This window comes from Rattus norvegicus, chromosome 19 (genome assembly GCF_036323735.1).
Source record: "Rattus norvegicus strain BN/NHsdMcwi chromosome 19, GRCr8, whole genome shotgun sequence".
Taxonomy (NCBI): domain Eukaryota; kingdom Metazoa; phylum Chordata; class Mammalia; order Rodentia; family Muridae; genus Rattus; species Rattus norvegicus.
Window position 1 is genome coordinate 10,272,651 of NC_086037.1, and position 14,293 is coordinate 10,286,943.

Consider the following 14,293-nt stretch of genomic DNA (forward strand, 5'->3'; position numbering starts at 1 on the left):
TTTAGATCCTACCTCAAAAAAATAAAACAAAACCAAACAGAAGCAAAGACCTTCTAGAGATAATCTGAGAAATTTTAACACCAACCAGTATGAGATGCTATTGTGAGTTAGGGTAGACTTGCTTTGTGCATTGAAGGCTTCGGTGTGTATTAGGGATGGTCCTGTTCCTTAAAGAGGCACACTGAGGTATTTAGGAGTGAGAATCGTGATTTTAGAGTTGGCGAGAAATACATGATATGGGTATGTGACACCTTTGGTTATAGCGTCAACTGCATCCCTGTGCACACAGAGAATACAGTGTGTGTGTATTTATAGACACAGATGCATGTATAAGATATGTGTGTGATGCATATATAAATGTACAAGTACATGTTCAGAGGGGAAACCAAGACAAAATGGCAAGTTGAAGCTGCCACCAATGGTGGGACTTGGTGCTGCACTCTAACAACACACTTGACCACTGAACTGGTTTCTCACTGGGCTCGATGGTCCATTCGGATAGTCCCAGTGCTCAGGATGCTGAGGCAGGAGGATCAAGAGTTTGAAGATAGCCTGGGCTACATAACGAGACCCTGTCTGGGAAACAAGCAAAAAAAAAAAAAAAAAAACAAAACACGAGAAAACCAGAATGGTTTTGTGTCTTGGTTTTGAGACAGGGTCTTGCTGCAAAGCCAGGGTGGTCTCTAGTTTGTAGCCATTCTCCTGCCCCATGAGTGCTGGGATTACAGATATGTATCAACATGGCCCGTACCAAAAAGAAAAAAAAAGTGTGTGTGTGTGTGTGTGTGTGTGTGTGAGAGAGAGAGAGAGAGAGAGAGAGAGAGAGAGAGAGAGAGAGGGAGAGGGAGAGAGAGAGAGAGAGAGAGAGAGAGAGAGAGTCAAATTATATTGTCCAGGTTGATCTCAAATTTGTGAATGCAAAGTGTTCCTCCTGCTTTAGTCAAGAAATATTTCTTTAAAATAATTTTGCATTTATCTATCTATTTATCTATCTATTTATTTATTTGGAAAGTGAAATCATATAGATTTTGGGAATTACTCTCTGGTCATCAAGTTTGACTCCAACCACCTTTACCGTCTGAGCCATATCACTGAACCCCAAAATTATGTTTGCCTGTAAGAGCCCTATCATTAGAGCATTGTAAGCAAGTAACGCTCGGGGCTTTCTTACAGGGCCCCTTAGGGCACAGGGCCCTCCATGGGTGGGTCTGGGGGTCTCCCCTGGAGAACACCTGGGTCCCCAGGGACTTGGCAATCCCCAAGGTTCTCATCCTGGCCCAACCTATGGGCCTCGTTCTGGCCCCATCCACCCTGACCTGGGCACATCTGCCTTTCCATTACCGGGGCTCTTGACCTCCCTGACAGGAATAGAGGCAGAGGAATAAAGCAGCCCTGATGCCCAGTCAGGGCACAGAACATGGAGATAAGCTTTCAAAGGAAGGGAGGGGAAATTCTTGGGGCTGCAGGTGGTGAAGTCCGGGGACTAGAGTGGTAGTGAGGGTTGGGTGGAGTCTAATGATGAAGAGGCCACTCTTATCTCCCCTTGGTGGCTATACTATCTCATTCTGTGCTTTACAAGGTATAGAATCTCCTAGACAATTGTCTTGTCCCAACCTCCCTTTTCTTTTGTCTAAATTAATGTCCGCTGTTTTTGGAGAAAGGGTCTCACCCTGTAGCCCCAGAGGGTCTAGAAGTCACTATGTCAACGAGGCTGACCTGAAACTTGCATTGATCCTCCAGCTGTGTGCCACTGTTTCCAGCTCCAAATTAACTTTTATTTAATAAAAGCATAAAGCAGGCACGGAGTGTGTTGGAGCACACCTTTAATCCCAGCACTGGAGAGGTAGAAACAGGTGGATCTCTGTGAGTTAGAGGCCAGCCTGGTCTACACGATGGGTCCCAGGGCAGCGAGGGCTCTCCTGTCTAAAACAAACAGTAACAGCAATATCAGAACCATAGAGCAGAACCAGGTGGCACGAACTCGTCATCCCAGGTCTTAGGAGGCTGAGGCAGGAGCATTTCTTGAAGCCTGGGAGTTAAGATTCCGTCTGAGCATCATAGCAAGACTCCAGAGAGAGGGTTAGGGAGATAACACAGTAGTAAAGTGATTTCTGCACAAACATGAGAACCCAAGTTCAGGTTCCCAATACCCTCATAAAAAGCCAGCTACAATGGCAGGGGAGGTGAGGCAGGAGGTTCACTGGGAACTTGCTGGCTGACTGGCACAGTCTAGTGAAAGCCATAAACTCCAGGTTCAGTGACAGACCTTGTCTCGGGAAATAAGGTGAAGGCTAGAGATGGGCAAGGTTCAGTTGTACATACTCTCTTGCAGACATCAGGGGGCTCACAACCACCTGTAACCCCACATCCAGGAGAACGGTTTCCCTCTTCTGGCCTTTTTGGGCACTGCCCACAGAAACACATACTATACACATCATTTAAAAATTTTAAATACACCTTAAAAAAATAAGAAAAAGAGTGATTGAGGAAGTCACCTGCCATGGATCATAACCTCCAAATGCACATGTACACACATGCTCACACACACATGCACATACACACACATACACACACACATACACACACACACACACACACACACACACACACATTCCAAAAGAAGATGGGCTGGAGTGATGGCTCAGCTATTAAAGGCTAGGTTCACAATCAAAAATGAAGAAGGAGGAGGAAGAGGAAGAAGAAGGAGGAGGAGGAGGAGGAGGAGAAGAAGAACAAGAACAAGAACAAGAAGAACAAGAAGAAGAACAAGAAGAAGAAGAACAAGAAGAAGAACAAGAAGAAGAAGAGGAGGAGGAGGAGGAGGAAGTTGAGGAAGAAGAAGAAGAGGAAGAAGAAGAGGAGGAAGAAGAAGACAGAGGTAAGAGGAAAGAAAGGAGAGAAGGAAAGACAAAGAAAAGAAGAAGGGGAAGAAGAAAGGAAGGAAGGAGGAAGGGGGAGAGAGGGAAGGAATGGAGGGAAAGGGAAGAGGGAAACATTCAGTCAACATGCACCTTGCTTTTTTTTTTTTTTCCCAAAATGAATTGAATCTTGGCTCCAGCCCTGGGCCCCACTGTCTCTCCCAGTTTTATGGTTCTCTGCTGGGAGGATGTACACAGGCACATGGTCAGTGTCCTGCGGTAGTTAAATTGGGGGTCTTCCAGTCTTTTGCCTTTACATAGAAAAATGCTCAAAGTTCCTTGATCGAATTTCCAGGGGGAAGACATGCGGTAGATAATTCCTAGAAGTAAGGTTTTTGCTTTGACTGCCACTCAGAAAGAAAGTCCCTGACCCAAACAGCCACAGGAACTTCCTCCTTTCAGCTGAGCAGGGGGTGCCCCAGGTAAGGAGTCCCCATGCATGCAGTCAGGGGACTGTAGGACTCTGTGAGCTCTTCCCTGACGCTTCCCCAGTATGCCTCTCCTTGGCTGTGAGGAGGTGGGCTTCCCAGTTGGATTCAAGAGCAGACAAGGAAAGCACACTTGAAAAGGAGACAGGAGCACAGTCCTGGCAAAGCCTTGTGAGCCTAAGAGTTGGATAAAAGACAATGAGGAAGCAAGCTTCAAAGCTGTGGGTGGCTAACCTAGGGGCCAAACCAGGAGACTGAAGCAGGCAGGCTCGGACAGAGGGCTAGGCATGGAGAAGCCTTTCGAAGCTGATTGACTCAAAGGTGACATCAGTACTATAATGATATTTAATAGCAATTCCAAGTGTGATAAAGCTTGGTTCTAGAATATTCTCCAAATGTCCCTGTGTTCATGTGCTTGGTCCCTCAGCTAGTGGTACTCCTTTATGGTATATCCATAAAGCAACAGGGTCAAACACAGCTGAAACATCCGAAATGGCGAGCCCCCACCCCCAAATAAACCCTTTTTCTTTATAAATTAATTACCTGTTACAGTAACAGGCGCTGGTTAGCAGAAATAGACACTGATGGGTGCCAGACTAACTTTGTTGAAAGGGTTGGTATTGGTCCTGCTGCTCAGAAGAAGAAACTGAGGCTTAGAGAGTAGCAGGGGCCAAGTCAGAGTAGAGATGGTGACAGTGATCAGCTGAGTGGAATCCAGTTCAGCCTGAGGTCCACCTGAAAACCCAACCCTGACCCCCAAGAGGAACTAAGGCTCAGAGGCAAGAAGCCACCTGCCAAGGCCACTCTAGTAAAGCCTAGATTTGATCCCAGGTTTGGGGGTTTGCTTTTTCATTGATTTCTTTTATTAGTTTTAAGATTTATTCTTATTTTTAAGACTAGGAATATGTGGACATGTGCATGTCTGTGTGTAGGTGTGTGCATGTCTGTGTGTAGGTGTGTGCCTGTCTGTGTGTAGGTGTGTGCATGTCTGTGTGGAGGTGTGTGTCTGTCTGTGTGTAGGTGTGTGCATGTCCGTGTGTAGGTGTGTGCATGTCCGTGTATAGGTGTGTGCATGTCTGTGTGTAGGTGTGTGCATGTCTGTGTGGAGGTGTGTGCATGTCTGTGTGGAGGTGTGTGCACATTAGTGCAGGTCCCCACAGAAGCCAGAGAACGTTGGAGTTACAGACAGTTGTAAGCTGCCTGATGCCATGGGTCCTGGGAACTGAACTGAAGTCTTCTGAGGGAATAGCATGTACTCTTAACTCTGGATCTCTCTCTCTCTAGGCCATAAGTATTTGGCATGTTTAATGTGAGTGCATGTATGTATGTGTGCCATGGTACACATGTGTAGCTCAGAGGAAAACCCCCCAAAGTCTCTTTCCACAATGTGGGGTCCTGGGGATTGAACTCAGGTCCTTGGGTTTGGCGGCAAGCACCTTCACTCACTAAGCCTCTCTCCAACCTTGAGATTTAACTTATATACTCCTAAGCTCATTCTTTTAAGACATAAAACTCAGTGGTTTTTAATGCATCAAGGGATATATGAACCACTCTCTAATAATTTTAAGACTTTCTTCATCTTCAAAAAGAAGCACAGTCTCTATTCTTAACACCACCCTCCCTGCAACCAGTAATCTGTTTTCTTCTTGTTTTTGTTTGCGTCTTTATTTTTTTTTTTTTAGTCTTTCTTTCTTTTGAGACAGAATTTGATATGTAGGCCAGGCTGGCCTGGAACTCATGGAGATCTTTATGCCCTGCCTCCTGAGTGCTGAGATCAATGGTGTGCACCACCATTCCTAGTGAGTTTACCTCTCGAGGGCATTTAATATAAACAGGATCATAGAATATGAGATTTTTGTGTCTGCTTTCTTTCGTTTAATGCAATACTTTCAGAACTCCCTGTGCCAGAGCTCATATCAGTGTTTTGTTTGTTTTTACTGATTAATAACTTTCCATGTTTATGGACGTGCCACGTTTCTTTCCTCTTTCTGTCAGCCGATGGACATTGGAGTTGTTTCATTTGGGGACTTTGCTAACAAGTTTCCACATGAGCATACCTTTGGTTCTTTGGGGTATAGATGGAGGGAGGAGGGAGGTGTCCAGGTTATATGCTGACAGTAATTGACTTCATAAGGCCTGCGGCACTGTTTCCAGGGAGACCTGCTATTTCCCACAGTAACTCGTGGTCCTTCCAACTTCCCACCTCTCAACAGCTCACCATTACCGGTTCTTGACTGCCTAGCGGGTGTGAAGGGGTGGCCGTGGTTTCGACCGCTGGCATTGAGCATCTTATCCTGTCCTCCTTGGGCATTTGTGCATCTTCTCTGGAAAAAAGGAAACTCGCCCAAACCTTTCGCCCATTTTCCAATCAGGCTGCCCGAGCAGATTTCGATGTGAGTGTTAGATCTCCTTCGGGCGGTTTGCAAATAGGTCCTTCCGTTCTTTGTGCTATCTCTTTGTTTACTGGAGATCCTCACTGCGATGGCCTCTAATTTGTCTTCTGTTTATTTTGTTCCTGTGCTCTCCTGGCGTAGCAAACCATTGTCGAATCCCGAATCTGTGGCTATGCAGGTTTCCTATAAACAAGACATAGGATCGTCTCCCGTGGTTTCTGCAGGAGCTTTGTACCGTCAACGCCTCTGCTTAGCTCTTCAGTCCGTCTGGGCTCACACTGTGTGCACCGGACTGCACACCGAGCTATCAGAACTACTTTTTTTAAAAAAAAATTACTTATTTGACTTGTATATGTATGTGTGTGTGTCTGAATGTATTATGTGTGTCATATGTGTACAGAAGCCCAGTGGAGGCCAGGAGAAAGCATTGGATCCCCTGGAATCAGAGTTAGAGGTGGTTGTGAGCCACAGTGTGGGTGCTGGGAACTGAACCCAGGTCCTCTATGAGAGCACCTAGTAGTCTTTGCTGCTGAGCCAGCTCTCCAGTCCCAGAACTACTTGCTGTGAAAACTATTTCCCTCCACTGAATTGTGTGGGCACATTTGTCAAGATCAGTTGCCCTTAAACGTATGGTCTTGTTTTTAGATTCTCACTCTGACGGCAATGTCTTGATTATTGCACTGTATTATAATTCCCTTACCTGACTTTTTTTCTTTTCAATTTCTTTCCTCATATCCTGGTCCCCACCCCCATACCACTTCCTTTAGAGAAAGAGTATAGCCTTGCATTTAACAATCCTTCTGCTTTAGTCTCTCAAGTGCTAGGAGCCCAAGTGTTGACCCCCAAATTCACAAACCTTTCAACCTTAGAGGCTAGTGTTTTAGGACCCACAGCCCAGGTTATGCAGTAGACAACATTTTACTGTATTTTGTTTTAAACATTTATTTATCATATATAAGTACACCGTCACTATCTTCAGACACACCAGAAGAGGGCATCAGATCTCATTGGAGATGGTTGTGAGCCACCATGTGGTTGCTGGGATTTGAACCCAGGATCTCTGGAAGAGCAGTCATTGCTCTTAACCACTGAGCCGTCTCTCCAGCCCATTTTACTGTATTTTGTTTCATCCCTTGGTGAATCTTTTTCTTGGTCATTAAGAAGTCAAAACTTTTCAATACGACCCAAGCTGTCCTTCCTCACATTTCACCCCTCCCTTTCCCTGTGCATAACCACAAAACCAGGGCCCTGATATCACTTGGGATCTTTCCCTAAGTATATGCTTATGATTTTGTAGCTTTATAAGTGAATACAGCATGGTTCTGTGCTGCTCTGCTGTGTTCCATAACTTTTCAATCAGCCATTTCCGAGTAGATGCTCGCCTGCTCTTGCTGTCCTGATGATACTTAAGGTTCCCCACTTTCACTTTCGCCGTGCGGGTCCTGCTGTGGTGTCCTCTGCTGTCCATGAATTCCCTCAGCACCAAAGATCTAGGTTGTTTCCAGATTTTCCAGGACTGACTGCTCTTCCATAGTGCTGGGGTGTCCCTGTGTGTGTCCCTGCTCCCTCTGTTTTGCTCTTTTGTCCCTTCTAGTTTCATGTAGTTTTTGTTGGCGTCAGACCTACCATACTTCTAAGTCAGTCTCCCCGAGTGCCAGGTTATAGAGACAGCCCACCGTGTCTGGCTTCTCGTCCTTTGGCTCTGATCTTGGCTCTCTTTCAGGACTGTGCCTCTCCTGTAGCCTTCTGGGAGGTGCTGTTCCCACGTGGCTGTCCCACACAGAGCCAGGGCTGGGAAAGGCATCCTCCTTGCTCTGTGTAGCTTCTTCTGAGCCAACTTCTCCCTTCCCGGAAAGCCTTTGTTCTTTCGGCACTCAGCACCTTTTGCCCTCTATCACCTACTTCCTTCATTGGAGGCAGTGACAGCTGCCAGCTCATGGTCACACTCTTCACCAAGGTTCTCTCTTGTAGCACTTTCAGCGCTCATTTCTCTTGGTTTCACAGCCCCGTTTCTTCCAGAGAACTTGGGCCTCACTTCCTCAGTCTCTCCTGCCCCCAGACATGCTGTTCAGCCCTGGTAACTACTAAGACATACCCTCAATTTCAAATACCCCACCATCACCCCCATCTCGACCCTCCAGACTGATGCCTCGAGCATTCAACTCCTGCCATCCAGCCCCAAGGGACTGAGTTGTCCCTTGTCCCTGGCTCCCTGCCCTGTTTCTAATCCTGTCCTTACTTCAGCTTCCCCACTGTAAGCAACGCTTGCCTCTACCTTGCCTACCCCTTTTTCCTGCTTTCATCTGGAGAATCCAGGACCCGAGGGAAGCCCCATCTCCACCAGCTTCACCCCTGCTGCCCTGGTACAGCTGAGCAGTGCTGGGGTAAAGCGGATCATGCCAACTGCTGGTCAAGGTCACAGCCTCCCTCCATCCTCTGTGCCGCCCCAATCCCTATCACGTTTCCCCAACCTGTGCATCTCCCTGGTTTCTCACAGCAAACCTGAAGTTGGTGTTCCCAGCGAACTGCAGGTCTCCTCCAGGGCTGGGTTTAAAGTGGCTCTCCTGTGCTCATCTGCTGAGCTAGGGCAGGAAAACAGCATTTTATGTGTGTTGGGGGTGGGCCAGCATTGTGTGTGTGTGTGTGTGTGTGTGTTTCAGAGTGTGTAAGCGGCTTTTCTGGTCCAGGCCTGGAAGCTGAGAGCATTTGCTCTGATCACGCTCAGTCCTGCCTTCCATTCGCTCAGGAGACTCTGGGAGAGGGCCACACAGGCTCCATAGCGATTAGTGACGCAGCCAGGGAACGATGGCACATATTTCATTCAATACCTTGTCCCGGGTGGAGATCGTGCTCCAGCCTGGGTGCCTAAAGCAAGAACCACTGCAAAGTCCTGACTGTGTGGAGGTCTGAGTTCCCTAGAAGGCCAGCAGCCTTCTATGCTCCACCTGCCTCTTATACCATTTGATGCGTTGTGTGGACTGCTGATTTGGGTTTTCGGTGTGTCATAAAAATAGCAGATGTGTTAGAGCCTGCAGGGTGTGACCTGTGTACTAATGCCCTAAGTCTTAGATACAGCTGTCTTGTCTCAACCGCCAGCTGGCAGTGGGTGTGGCTTGTGGGTTAGTGAGCCTCGCTGCCACCACGTTGTTTGGAGGATGGAGGACTTTATGCTGTCTGTCACACACAGTTCACAATAGCCACTGGCGCTGGAGGCACATGATAACCTTTGGAAAGACCCACGCTGGAGAGAGAGGCATCGATGCCAGGAAAGATCTGGCTTAGCACACAGACACGAGGTGCCTAAAACTAGATCAGGAGATGATGTCCTCCTGGAAGGGAAGCAGAGAAAGGGAGAAGCATCATGGTGTGAGAAGAAAGGAGAAAGCCCCAGACATTCATCCCTTGGCTCATGGTTCTTTCCAGAGCCTCTCTAATATGCACTGTCCTGGTCAGAGAACAGTAAATAAAACGTAGGGACAGAAACAACACTCTCATTTCTGTAGGTGCCCAAAAAGCCAACAAAATCCCACACCTCTTCACAGCAAAAGCCCTAAAGAAACCAGGAGTAGAAGGGACACAACTCAGTCTAACAGAAGAATGGGCTCAGCCAAGCCAGCTCTACTACATGGGCGTGACCCAAGGTTCTCCAAGATCAGAGTCAGACAGGGATGTCCACTCTCGCCTTTCCCGTTGAATGCAGTACTTCAAGTCTTAGTCGGATTCATCAGAAAAAATAAATAGAAAGATTACAGACAGGAAGCAAAGAGGTCAGTTTACCCCTTTTTGCAATCCACAGGACCCTATGGGGGAATACCCTGATATCCTCGAAGTACTTAGAGCTGATAGACACTTACCGTCCAAGTCGCAGGTTAGGAAGGTAACTATCGTTCCCATGGACCAACAAGCTTACAGAGAAAGAAATCAGGCCAAAATGATGCCACTGGCAGTAGGAGCCTAAATGGATAAAACACTCCGGAATGAACCAAACCAAGGAAGTAAAATACCACCGTAGTTAAGCCACTGAGGAACTTCTGTAACAGGAAGCATTCCGAGCCCACAGAATGAGCCATCTTCTTTTTTATAGGAGAGGTTTACGTATGTCTAGTCTTCTCCCAGAGTGGACAGGTCCTGTGTTTGTAAGCATAATGTCCCTGTTCCCCCACTCCAAACTGCATGCAGCACCATGTTAGCGGACACCCCCTTTCGAAGGGTGCAGGATGGAAATGTGGGAATATGCTATGTTCTTCTGCTCCGCGAGACATAGTTATGTGGGATAAGTTTGTATGTAGTGGGTCTCTGATGCTGCATGAACAAATTCTATCTTATTAGCACACACCCCAATTAATCTCATACGTAGCATGCACATAGTGTGATTAGGACCTGTCGAAGCAGCCAGACAGTGGTGTGAACATGTGTGTGTACACACATGCGAGCGCGAGCGCACACACACACACGCACACACACACATAAATAAGAATCAGGCTCAGCAATTAAGAGTACTTCTTCTAGAAGACCAGGATTCAATTTTCAGCATCCCATGATAGCTTACAACTGACTGTAATTCAAAGAGCTCTTTTCCCCTCTTCTGATTTCTGTGTGTTCTGCGTGCACATGGTACACGGGCATATAAGGAGGCAAAATACCCATACACATAAGATTTAAAAATTAATTAATTAAAATAAGAAATTGTCGAAAGAATGAAAGAAAGAAAGAAAGAAAGAAAGAAAGAAAGAAAGAAAGAAAGAAAGTTGTGGCAGTTCAAATAAGAATGGCCCCACATGTTTGAATATTTAGTTCTCTGTTGGTGGAGCTGTTTGGGAAGGATTTGAAGGTGTGGCTTTGTTGGAGGAGGTGGCCAACATTCAGTACCTTCTCACTACGAGGAGGCACAGCTTACAGCACACAGTGTTAGGGAACATGTAAATACACTTGCCTTAAGAAAAGAGCCATGATTCAACTAGGAATATACACACAAAACCTGGAGAAGAGTAGCATCTGAAATAATTCTAGTTCAGAGGACAGCTTGGTAAAGTGTCCTAAGCTTTACACCTTAGAAGCCTTACATAACCCTAGAGGTCTATTATACATACGCCAGAGCCAGCAGCAATTAGAATCATTACACAGAAGAATTACATATATGCCCTTTACGTATTGTCTTAGGTACTTTTCTATTGCTGTGATAAGACACCAGGGCCAACACAACTTATAAAAGAAAGTGTTAAACTTGAGCTAATGACCTCAGTGGTTTAGAGTCCATGATGGTGGAGCAAAGGCATGGCGGCAGAAACACCCAAGAACTTAAATCTTGATCCATAAAGAAGAGGAGAATTTGTTTTGAGTGAGATTGGCCCCATAGGCTCATATATTTGAATGCTTGTTCCCCAGTTGGCAGGACGGTTTGAGAAGGATTGGGATAGCATTATTGGAGGAAGTGTGTCATTATGGGCCGGCTTTAAGGTTTAAAAAGCTCCCCACCATTCCCAGTTAGTTCTCTCTGCCTTTTGCTTGTGGGTCAGGATGTAAACTCTCAGCTACTGTTCCAGTGCCACGACTGCCTGCCTGTCTGTTGCCACGTTCCCCGTGATAGTCATTATAGATCATCGTCCTCTAAGAGTAAGTAATGGTGAGTCCCCAGGGAATTTTCTTCTGCAAGTTGTCTTGGTCATACTGTCTATCACAGAAAAATAACTAAGACAGAGAGAGAGAGGGGGGGGGGGAGCATGCAAGAAGCTGGGAATGGCATAGGTGTTTGAAACCAGAAAGCACCTCCAGTGATAGACCAACGAGACCAAATCCTTCCCAAACGATTCCATCAGCTGAGGACCAGGATTTCAAATATGAGCCTATGGGAGCCGTTCTCATTTGAGCTGTTATACATGTTAATTTAGGTTTCACTTTTTAAATAATTTTTAAAATTTAGATTACTATTATATAATCTTTCCTTTCCCTTTCCTTCTTCTCTTCCATGCAAAGTAGCCCCCTTACTCTCTCTTTTTCTTTAATTATTCATATATAAATAAGCATATATACAAACACATATTTATAAATATATATGAACACATATAAATAAATATAAATATATTTATTACATATCGATATACTATTATATAATTGTTTATATATTGTAATTATATGTAATATAATTATTTCTGTACATAGTATTATGATTGTATATATCCTGCTCGGTGCATATAGTGTTAATTGTATGTACATGATCTCGTGGCCGTCCACTTAGTGTTAGAGAGCCAATCACTGCTCTTTCCTGGGAAATACTGGTTTTCCCACTCTCAGCCTTCCTTAGCGAGCTGTAGCTCCCTGTTCAGAGTGACACCTCCTGCGCCTCCCACTTCAGCATCTCTATTGGTGTCATTGCTGTTCAGGACGCGTTTAGGTAGCCATGGTGACGGTTAGCTTTTTCACCTTTGAGGCAAAATTTAGAACCGTTGGCTAAGTAGAATGAATCTACTGCAACTGGCAAGAATCAAAATTTTAGACATCGTACAAATTTAGAGAGCTATGCTATAATAATTACTAGAAACGGATTGATTGCTTCTTGTGCAAGCGTATCTTATATTTAGAATAACAACGTAGTTACTGAGTCAGGGCAAGTAGGTACAGACCAGGGTTTTCAACAGGGGGATTGCCTGAATGGCAGATCTAGCAACGCTATGCCTTTTGGTAAGCCTCTTTTCTCCCACGAAGGATCACTTTTTTAAAAAGAAACTCCTTAAATGTTTTTTATTTTGTCATTTTTTTTTAGGTGCTTTTCAAAATCTTTCTACAGAGGGTAGACAGGGTTCCTACAATAGGGCCCATGCCTGCCCATCTCAAGTGCTGGTTGACTCAGGGAGCAGCAGCCAAGGGGGCACCAAACAAAACCACCATTAAGGTCCAACACAGCCTGCATGGATTCTATTGCTTGTATCAACTAAAAGAACAGCCAGGCACAGCGGTGTGGATGGCCTCAGCCTCAGCCTCATGAGCTGTCTGTCTGTCTCTCTTATCTTCCCAGGGTGCTACTATGGTTGTGTCTGCCTTTCTCCACTCTCAATCGGGTTCGTTCATGCTGTCAACCTGGCTGGTGGCAGAGGGAGCATGGGACAGTTGGCCCACTGCTGCTAAGCACAGCTTCTGCTGAGGTCATGGTTGCCATTTTTTATCTGACTGCCAAGAGGGCCTTGCATGCTCACTGGTCTCTCTGTATGCACTAAATCTTCATGCGTTTCACTCATAAACTTTTGAATTATATGTAAAGTTTAGACATACTGCTCCCTTCTAGGTCGCAGATGCCTAGGGAATTAACTGTTCTAAAACCACCCTAAGATAGCTGCTTGCAAAGCATCCACTCAGAGCGTTTTCACATAAACAGTCACTTGACTGAACTTGACTGTGCTTAAATAGTTTCCCAGGACTGGAGATGTGGCTCAGAGATTAAGGGTGTTTGTGCCTCAAATATTAGGATTGGAATTTGGAATGGCACACACGGCAAGCTGGGCATCTCCCTAATTAATCATAACTCCAGACCCGAGAGGGACAGAACAGGAGGGTTGTGGGGGGCCTGCTCAGCTTAGTTGAAACACCTGAGTACCGGGGTCAGGTGGAGACCCTGCCTCAAAATGAATAGGCGTTACCAATGAGCTTGCTCTGAGGCTAAAGGTACTTCCCCGGAAGGTTGGCGCTGTGTCTTACTCCCAGGAACCCCATGGTAGGAAAGAACTGCCTCCAGAAACTAATATCTTACCTTCACATTTCTCTATGCATGTTCACATCACACAACCTGAGTAAGGGTTACTCCTGCTGTGAAGAAACATCATGACTCAGGCAACTCTTACAAAAGAAAGCATTTAGTTGGGGCTGATAGGTTATTTCTCTGCCAGTAAAATGAGCAAGTTCAAGCCAGATTAGATTACATTAAACACAGGTTAATTGGGAAGCTGTTCTTGGGCGAGTTCACTGGCCCCAAGGGACCAAGGTCAGGGAAGTCGCCATGGGATAAGGGGGTTTAGGAGAGAGGGAAATGGGTGCACATGCACAGAGAGAAGAGAAGAGAGAGGGAGAGACCAAAATGTTTGGATTATATAGGGAAGACCCTCAGGGAGAGAGCAGTCCAGCCTCTGTGCATGTGTCTTGCTTTCAGTTCTATTGCTACAAAGAGATATCACGACCAAGGCCACTTATAAAAGAAAGCATTTAATTGGAGGCTCGCTTATAGTTTCAGAAGGCATCCTGGAAGGAAGCATGGCTGCAGGCAGTCAGGCATGATGCTAGAGCAGTAGCTGAGAGTTTACATCTGATCTGCAAGTAGGAAGCAGAGAGAGAGGGGGTGGGGGAGAGGGAGAGGGAGAGGGAAAGGGAGGGGGAGGGGGGAAGAAGAAGAGGAGGGGGAGAGGGGAAGGAGGGGGAGAGGGAGAGGGAGGGGGAGAAGGGGAAGGAGAGGGAGAGGGAGAGGGAGAGGGAGAGGGAGAGGGAGAGGGAGAGGGAGAGGGAGAGGGAGAAGGAGAGGAAGAGAGCCTGTAATGGGCTTTTGAAACCTCAAAGTGACACATCTTCTCAA